The sequence below is a fragment of the Mizuhopecten yessoensis genome, unplaced genomic scaffold (genome assembly GCF_002113885.1).
Source record: "Mizuhopecten yessoensis strain PY_sf001 unplaced genomic scaffold, ASM211388v2 scaffold11031, whole genome shotgun sequence".
NCBI lineage: Eukaryota > Metazoa > Mollusca > Bivalvia > Pectinida > Pectinidae > Mizuhopecten > Mizuhopecten yessoensis.
Window position 1 is genome coordinate 152,394 of NW_018408844.1, and position 10,289 is coordinate 162,682.

Sequence of the window (10,289 nt, forward strand, 5' to 3'; positions counted from 1 at the left end):
ACGTATACCTAAAATGTGCCTAAATCATACCTCAGTCAGAGGTATACCTAAAATGTGCCTAAATCGTACCTCTGACTGAGGTATACCTGAAATGTGCCTTGATACGAGGTACATTTAAGGTATGCCTAAAAAATATCTATCCTTACTGGCATTAAATTCCTACTATCCCTGCTAACTTTTTCAGAAAATAACTAGTCAAAATTTTTGCAAACAATATTTTATTGTGATACATTTACTGATTTCTAGTTGACACAGTACAAATATAAATAATCATAAGTTAAATAAATTAGAACCTATATAATATAGACAGATCAACACACTGACAAAGTGATAATCTAAAAAGTAATGAAGTAACTTGAAGACAATTATTACTGATGAAATCTTTTGCATGTAAATTGAAATATTTAAAAATTTGTTAACAATTACTAAATGGGATACAAACTTTCGATATTTTAAATTTATTCAAATTTGCTTCATAGAAATATATATATACAAACACATCATAAAATAATATAAATGGGACAATCCCTTACAGTTATACCTCTTCATCTGTTCATAAATCAAAAGAGGTTTTTGGGCTTAATAAACATAATGTTTAAATTGCAAAACTAGATGGAGTATTGAAGTTCAATCATTTGTTGTCTCTGGGACCTTTGTACAGAAGAAAGAATTTAATATGAACATGTGATGATGTGCATGTGTCAAAAATAATCGGGCAAATATATATAAAAAGTCTATGAAACTTTATTATGAGACATATATGCCCAACTTAAGTCAGGAAGTACTGTAACTGTCCTCATTAAGCTTCTGATGGTGGCGGATAGGGTCACAATCTTCTGGCAATTCAGGAGGGATTATACTGGAAAAAAATAATGATCAAGTTAACTCAATAACAAAGTAAAGGAAAATGTAATAGTTTATGAATTGCTTGTCAGGTTTGAATAAATTAAGTAATTATACATACATGTAAATATATATATATATATAGGGCATATATATATATACAACAAGGTTTAAAATTGAAGCAATCAGATCAACAGCACTTAAATATATTTTGGTATGAAAATTGAAATAAAGGCCATGCATAAATATATATATGGCGGAATACCAGTCTCATTTTCATTGTACCTCGGGAGTAATACAAACAGTTTTTTAAACAAAGGGACATAACTCTATAATTGGGAGAGGACCCCCGATTTATATATACTGTATTGTATAAAAGGTATCACTTAAATTGGTGAAATAATGTGGAAGGAGTAGTGAATTTATTTTTTAAACAAACGGAAAAATATTTCTATGAATATGGGAGTTGACTTTATATATAATTCACAAATCATCAGTTAGAATGAAATGCTTATTAAGTATATTGGTGCAGTACTTTGAGAGGAATAGTGTGAACAAGTCAAAGGAGGGGACATAACTCTATAATGAAGGGAGGGAACATCACTTTGTTTATGTTATTGCTATCCCCTCTTTGTTACAAATGCAAGTATCAGTAAAGTATTTTGACTGCGTCTGATGATGTAAACATGTGTAGGAACAATGATAGGCCTAGGCCTACACACCCTAAAATCTAGGATAATGTAATTGGCCATAATGTTCAGAAAGGCAAAGAAAAAAGATCAGGGCTCATAACATTGAAAGTATTCAGCTGCAGACCCAGAATTTAGTTTGTATGTGCTAAGATAATATTGCTAAAATATGTACGACCACATCCCCTTTGCATGGTGACCAAAAATTAAATGAAAATTACCATCTGTGACGTCCATATCTTTCTGTTGGTTTAATGAAGGTCCTTCAGCATCTGAAGGTTCTAAGTGAAAGAAAATCAAGAAATAAGTATATATCCTGCTCTTTCACATAATCAAACTATTTGATTAACAGAGCAAATGAAAGTAGAAATGATGAGCAACAACACCACTGAATCCGGTACAAGATGTTATGTTTGATTTACATCCTACGATTAACAATCAAGAGGGACTTAAGTGAAAGTATGATAATATTTCATATCAATAATGAATAGAGAGGTTAGCAAGATTTCCCATATAGTACCAAAACAAAATAATTTCTTTATTTGTTATTAAATAACTACTCAAAAAATGACACTGTGGCAAAGTAAATCAATTTTTGGATTGTATGCTATAACAGGGGGTCGAGCGTCTGAGGCGTGTTGCGCCAGGGAAATTAAAGGAGGGAGAGAAAAAAGAACTCTACTAGACCCTAGATGAAATCTCCGTATTCTGGGAAATCCTTTCAGTCTGAACTTTTAAGATTTTTCAATGTGTATAGACATATATAACAACACTATATTTTATTTAGGTAAGTCAGGAAGATTTGATTAAATCTCTGTTCTCTATTTAAACCCTCACCCCCCTTTCTCTCTCCCTCTTCCCCGAATTCACTGTGATATGTTTCATCAATTTGTTTGTTTCTTAATGAATATATCATCTTTCATGCCATCACGTGACCTATTTGGAGAAGTCATCTATAAGTTTGAAAAACTTACTGACTAATCAATCATATTAATAAAATATTTTTTAACTAATTTTTTATCAGGCTAAAATTTCAAGAAAACTTTTTTTCCTTTCCTTTTTTCTGAGTGATACAGACAGTCCATAATGATCATAAAATAAAATATTGAAAATATATGATAAAAAGAATATCTTGAAAATTTAAATGTACGTATACAGGGATGTGTATGCACATAACAAGCAAAGATTGTATGAAAATTAGATTATGATGTAACATGATAAAAATAACTAAGCAAGTACATGTCTGCTGTAATTATTGGAATAATATATCAGAAGAAAATTTGTGATGATCTGCAATTAATTGAAACTGCAATTTTGAAGATATAGAGGGGTTTGACTGGTGTATAAAAAGAAGAAAAAAATGTCATTGAAATATAAGGAATAATATTTATAATATTTCGATGGAGTCAATTGAGAAATATCCAAAATCAAAAACCAAAAGCAAAATGTGAAAGAAAACGAGTAATTTTAACATTTAATGAAACATTATTTCACACACATTGTTTGTAGTAAGAATTAATTTCAAAATGTTGAACTACCCTAAAACGTTAAAATAAAATCACTTAAAAAAGTTTTGACGATTATCAGCACGCTGAAATTTTGAAAACAATACAAACATTTAAAGCGTTAAACTGTTATTGTATCACACCCCAAACTCCGAACGGATTCATAGAGACTTGTGTAGTCAAAAACATTGAAAACTTGCCTCAAAACTTTTTAAATTTTCCAAGTGGGTGCCGCGGCCCCGGGAGTGCAGAAGCTATATAGCACGGTTGTCACCGATGAGCTGAAAAACAATGAAGAATAATCTCTTATGAACATGACCAATTGGTTGAAGTATTTGATCTATATTTTTGTCAAAACAATTAAAAGTTACATTGACGAAATTTTCACGAAATTTTCACATGTAAACTTACGTAATGGCCGCCATGTTTGCCGGCGAGGTCTGGGATAAATGAATCGATTTCGTCGCCGTTTGTGTAGAAAACACATTCTGTTCTGACTTCACCATTCAATGTCTTGTTCTCAGAGACTGGATACCGGTTAACTCCAGCATAACATGAAAATACTACCGTAAAATTGAAGCGTTTTGAGATCGACCAGGTTGTTTACATTCGCTGCATATAGGTCGTGGGTCAAAGTTGAATCAAATGATGAATAAATTTCCCGCTTTGATGTGATTGGCTAATTAAATGGAATTGCATCATGGGAAAATAGTTGTTTACATACGAGGAATGACGATTGAACTATTCACGTCTTCGCGTTACTTTCCAGCCCCTTCCCATTTTATCGTATTTGTGAATGATATAATTACTATATTAAGTGAAAGTGACAGATAGAGGGTCTATAGGCACGTTGTGTCGTACGCAATGAGTCCGCGCGTTTTCTCTATTCTCAAATATACTTCCGGGTTATGGCTTCACATGGCATCGGCGGACTCGGTATAAATGGCTCGTTCACAATGCAATTAACTTGGAAATTAAAAGAGTCCCGTATCACATCAACAATATAACACTAGTATATTGTTTGAAGCGCCGTCTTAATGTTGGCTGTTCGCTGACGAAAATACATCGACGTCGAAAAGAAAAACGAAGTCTTGCACAACGAAGCCAAACACGATTTTAACATTCCTACGATCTTTCCGACACGTTTTCAAACATCAGTTCAAGAAATAAAAATACAAGGTATAAACACACGCTTGTAGTTACTACTTTAGAGTTCAACAGTTTGCAGAGTATTTCGTAGCGTCTAAGACATGACCGATTTTTTTTAAACTCCCATTGTGTAGTTTAATTGTTTTCGTTTTACATTTTAATAAATATGTCACTCTAATGTGTCGTTGAAATCTTTCAATAATGTCTTTCTAGCTGTTGGGACTGAAAGTTAAATGCAACAATGACTGAAACAGAAATGTGTTTTATGAATTTTCTGTTTTATATAAGACAGATACGTGGCTTTACATGTCTCTGAATTAGACCATGTAAATTCACAGAATTCAAGTTTATTTATTCATTCGTTTAGCTTGTTATATAATTTTTATTTTGCAAATGGCATTCAAAAAAGACATATTGATGGTTAATTTTATATATAAAAAAAATCATTATAAGTATATGTCAAATCTGAAAAAAAGAAGCTGAAAAGAACATATTTGAAATGGGCAATTTTGCAGTATTGAGAACAAGTTCAAATGGGGCACATTTGAGGTACGTTAAAAATAATCAAAGTCTAAAAGTGGCACATGTGAAAAATCAGAGTTCAAATGGGGCACATTTGAGGCACATTGATAAAATTAGAGTCCAAACGGGGCACATTTGAGGTATACTTTAAAAATACCCCAGAAGTAGAGGTACATTTTAGGTATGCCTAAAATGTATCTCGGGCCAAAGGTACATTTTAGGCATGAAAAAGGCATGAAATAGGCATGCCTCAATGTACCTTTTTTTAGCCTGGGAGGTCAAACAATATATAAAAGGTCAGACTGGACGTCCTGGCTGTGTACTGGAACAGTGACTCTAAGTGTCTGGAGGGCACAGACAAGGCTCTGATACTGGTAGGTCAAAGGTCAAACAATATATAAAAGGTCAGACTGGACTCCCTGGCCTTGTACTACAACAGTGACTTTAAGTGTCTGGACGGCATAGACAAGGCCCTGATACTTGTAGGTCAAAGGTCAAACAATATATAAAAGGTCAGACTGAACTCCCTGGCTGTGTACTGGAACAGTGACTCTAAGTTTCTGGAGGGCACAGACAAGGCTCTGATACTTGTAGGTCAAAGGTCAAACGATATATAAAAGGTCAGACTGGACTCCCTGGCCTTGTACTACAACAGTGACTTTAAGTGTCTGGACGGCATAGACAAGGCCCTGATACTGGTAGGTCAAGGTCAAACAATATATAAAAGGTCAGACTGGACTCCCTGGCTGTGTACTGGAACAGTGACTCTTAGTGTCTGGAAGGCACAGACAAGGCTCTGATACTGGTAGGTCAAAGGTCAACACAGTATATAAAAGGTCAGACTGGACTCCCTGGCCGTGTACTACAACAGTGACTCTAAGTGTCTGGACGGCACAGACAAGGCCCTGATACTTGTAGGTCAAAGGTCAAACAATATATAAAAGGTCAGACTGGACTTCCTGGCCGTGTACTACAACAGTGACTCTAAGTGTCTGGACGGCACAGACAAGGCCCTGATACTGGTAGGTCAAAGGTCAACACAGTCTATAAAAGATCAGACTGGACTCCCTGGCCTTGTACTACAACAGTGACTTTAAGTGTCTGGACGGCACAGACAAGGCCCTGATACTTGTAGGTCAAAGGTCAACACAGTCTATAAAAGGTCTGACAGGACTCCCTGGCTGTGTACTGGAACAGTAACTCTGAGTGACTGGCCGTGACAAGGTCAGGACCAGCAAAAGACTACAGACGACAAAATATAGTTCAAAGGTCAACAGAATATAGAAGTTTGGCACGAGCTAAGAAAACAAAGTGACTGAGTAGAGATTATTGGTAAAGTTCAAGGTGAAGAAACAAGAAAATGGAAGTAACATCAAATATCGACTAAAAATATATCAACATTTATTAGACAGGTCGAAGGTCAACATTATGAATAACATGCATATTTGACTGGATCAGATGTAGTGCCACAAGTCACGAGAGTGCATGAAGTGTTTGTTTTGCCATCTGTCTGTCAGTAACACGTCTTTTTCTATCGGGCCGTCAATCTAACTGTCTGTTATTACCACATCTTGTGTAGATTCTGAGTTAGCTACATAACTCTTATACTAGAAGTCCAACTTAAGCTACACAATTCTTATACTAGAAGTCAAAGTTGAGCTACATAACTCTTATACTAGAAGTCCAAATTTAGCTACATAACTCTTATACTAGAAGGCCAAGTTTAGCTGCATAACTCTTATACTTGAAGTCCAAGTTTAGCTACATAACTTTTATACTTGAAGTCCAAGTTTAGCTACATAACTCTTATACTAGAGGACCAAGTTTAGCTACATAACTCTTATACTAAAAGTCCAAGTTAAGCTACATAACTCTTATACTAGAAGTCCAAATTTAGCTACATAACTCTTATACTAGAAGGCCAAGTTTAGCTGCATAACTCTTATACTAGAAGTCCAACTTTAGCTACACAACTCTTATACTTGAAGTCCAAGTTTGGCTACATAACTCTTATACTAGAAGACCAAGTTTAGCTACACAACTCTTATACTAAAAGTCCAAGTTAAGCTACATAACTCTTATACTAGAAGTCCAAATTTAGCTACATAACTCTTATACTAGAAGGCCAAGTTTAGCTGCATAACTCTTATACTAGAAGTCCAACTTTAGATACACAACTCTTATACTAGAAGTCCAAGTTTAGCTACATAACTCTTATACTAGAAGTCCAAGTTTAGCTGCATAACTCTTATACTAGGAGACCAAGTTTAGCTACATAACTCTTATACTTGAAGTCCAAGTTTAGCTACATAACTCTTATACTAGAAGTCCAAGTTTAGCTGCATAACTCATATACTAGAAGTCTATGTTTAGCTACATAAGTCTTATACTAGAGGACCAAGTTTAGCTACACAACTCTTATACTAGAAGTCCAAGTTTAGCTTCATAACTCTTATACTAGATGTTCAAGTTTAGCTGCATAACTCATATACTAGAAGTCTATGTTTAGCTACATAAGTCTTATACTAGAAGACCAAGTTTAGCTACATAACTCTTATACTAGAAGTCCAAGTTTAGCTACACAACTCCTATACTAGAAGTCCAAGTTTAGCTACATAACTAGCTACATAACTCTTATACTAGAGGACCAAGTTTAGCTACACAACTCTTATACTAGAGGACCAAGTTTAACTACATAACTCTTATACTAGAAGACCAAGTTTAGCTACATAATTCTTATGATAGAAGTCCAAGGTTAGCTACATAACTCATATATTAGAAGTCCAAGTTTAGCTACATAACTAGCTACATAACTTTTATACTAGAGGACCAAGTTTAGCTACACAACTCTTATACTAGAGGACCAAGTTTAGCTACATAACTCTTATACTAGAAGACCAAGTTTAGCTACATAATTCTTATGATAGAAGTCCAAGGTTAGCTACATAACTATTATACTAGAAGTCCAAGTTAAGCTACATAACTCTTATACTAGAAGTCCAAGTTTAGCTACATAACTCTTATACTAGAGGACCAAGTTTAGCTACACAACTCTTATACTAGAAGTCCAAATTTAGCTACATAACTCTTATACTAGAAGACCAAGTTAAGCTACATAATTCTTATGATAGAAGTCCAAGGTTAGCTACATAACTCTTATACTAGAAGTCCAAGTTAAGCTACATAACTCTTATACTAGAAGTCCAAGTTTAGCTACATAACTCTTATGCTAGAGGACCAAGTTTAGCTACACAACTCTTATACTAGAAGTCCAAATTTAGCTACATAACTCTTATACTAGAAGACCAAGTTAAGCTACATAATTCTTATGATAGAAGTCCAAGGTTAGCTACATAACTCTTATACTAGAAGTCCAAGTTAAGCTACATAACTCTTATACTAGAAGTCCAAGTTTAGCTACATAACTCTTATGCTAGAGGACCAAGTTTAGCTACACAACTCTTATACTAGAAGTCCAAATTTAGCTACATAACTCTTATACTAGAAGACCAAGTTAAGCTACATAATTCTTATGATAGAAGTCCAAGGTTAGCTACATAACTCTTATACTAGGAGTCCAAGTTAAGCTACATAACTCTTATACTAGAAGTCCAAGTTTAGCTACATAACTCTTATACTAGAAGGCCAAGTTTAGCTGCATAACTCTTTTACTAGAAGTCCAACTTTAGCTACACAACTCTTATACTAGAAGGCCAAGTTTAGCTACATAACTCTTATACTAGAAGTCCAAGTTTAGCTACACAACTCTTATACTAGAAGTCCAAGTTAAGCTGCATAACTCTTATACTAGAAGTCCAAGTTTAGCTACATAACTCTTATACTAGAAGTCTATGTTTAGCTACATAACTCTTATACTAGAAGTCCAAGTTTAGCTACATAACTCTTATGATAGAAATCCAAGTTTAGCTACATAACTCTTATACTAGAGGACCAAGTTTAGCTACATAACTCCTATACTAGAAGTCCAAGTTTAGCTGCATAACTCTTATACTAGAAGTCCAAGTTTAGCTACATAACTCTTATGATAGAAATCCAAGTTTAGCTACATAACTCTTATACTAGAGGACCAAGTTTAGCTACATAATTCTTATGATAGAAGTCCACGGTTAGCTACATAACTCATATATTAGAAGTCCAAGTTTAGCTACATAACTAGCTACATAACTCTTATACTAGAGGACCAAGTTTAGCTACATAACTTTTATACTTGAAGTCTAAATTAGGCTTCATAACTCATAATAGAAGTCTTAGGTTTAGCTACATAACTTTTATACTAGAAGATCAAGTTTAGCTACGTAACACTTATGATAGAAGTCCAACAATCATCAGACTTTATGTGGTTTCATCTTAATGACTATTAATATAAATTGCAGCTAGGTCACTGTGACCTATATTTTGTGTTTCATCTTTTAAAAATCAGAGGTACCAGCGCGAGATACCAGCGCGAGGTACCAGTGCATGTTTAGAATGTACTTCAGTTTATTGTTTAAAGTTGATGTATGTTATGGTTTGATTCACTTTTAAATTCTATTTTTTTAGGAGAAACTGAAAACCGACATTGCCAGTAAGGACAAGAAGACACAGAGCCAATACTGTAAGTAATGACCCCAACAAGTCTGATATTTAGAATCTCCGAACATATCTATACTTCAGACAGCTATTTAGAATCTCCGAACATATCTATACTTCAGACAGCTATTTAGAATCTCCCAACATATCTATACTTCAGACAGCTATTTAGAATCTCCAAACATATCTATACATCAGACAGCTATTTAGAATCTCCCAACATATCTATACTTCAGACAGCTATTTAGAATCTCCCAACATATCTAAACTTCAGACAGCTATTTAGAATCTCCCAACATATCTATACTTCAGACAGCTATGACTGAAAGTAGGTGGGTGGGCTTATAACAGAACAACACATCATCTCTGACTGAAAGTAGGGATCTGGCATATTACAGGATAACACATAATCTCTGACTGAAAGTAGGTGGGTGGGCTTATTACAGGACAACACATCATCTCTGACTGAAAGTAGGTGGTTGGGCTTATTACAGGACAACACATCATCTCTGACTGAAAGTAGGGATCTGGCATATTACAGGATAACACATAATCTCTGACTGAAAGTAGGTGGGTGGGCTTATTACAGGACAACCCATCATCTCTGACTGAAAGTAGGTGGGTGGGCTTATTACAGGACAATGAACGAGCTTTTGTTGGCATTTCTTCCTAACTTTAGTATGTAATGGTGGGCTTATTACAAAGCATGGGTTTATTACCGGATAAAACGGTACGTGTCCTGCTGCTATACTTAATAGTAATGTAACCTTCAATAATTATAGAAGTTGTAGATTCATTAACATGTTAAATAAATCTGTTGAGCTGCTGAGGAACTTTGTGTGTGTTTCAGTAACATGTTATATAAATCTGTTGAGCTGCTGAAGACCTTTGTGTGTGTTTCAGTAACATGTTATATAAATCTGTTGAGCTGCTGAGGACCTTTGTGTGTGTTTCAGTAACATGTTATATAAATCTGTTGAGCTGCTGAGGA

The 10,289-nt window shown here is 34.6% G+C and overlaps 1 protein-coding gene and 1 long non-coding RNA gene across 11 annotated transcripts in view; one reads left to right on the forward strand and one right to left on the reverse strand.

The window, feature by feature from the left end:
* LOC110464761 (vacuolar protein sorting-associated protein 13A-like) overlaps window positions 1-10,289 on the forward strand; it is a 188,059-nt gene that overhangs the window by 7,801 nt on the left and 169,969 nt on the right. For all 10 annotated transcript variants that reach the window (XM_021520142.1, XM_021520133.1, XM_021520132.1 and 7 more), the window contains exon 3: window positions 9,269-9,323. The gene's annotated coding sequence lies outside the window, so the exon portion shown is untranslated. The remainder of the gene's footprint in view (window positions 1-9,268; window positions 9,324-10,289) is intronic.
* Window positions 457-3,803, reverse strand: LOC110464763. Its single transcript, XR_002464531.1, has 3 exons — window positions 3,449-3,803; window positions 1,754-1,813; window positions 457-859 (listed from the first exon to the last, which is right to left on the reverse strand). It is a non-coding gene; the product is annotated as an uncharacterized LOC110464763 (long non-coding RNA).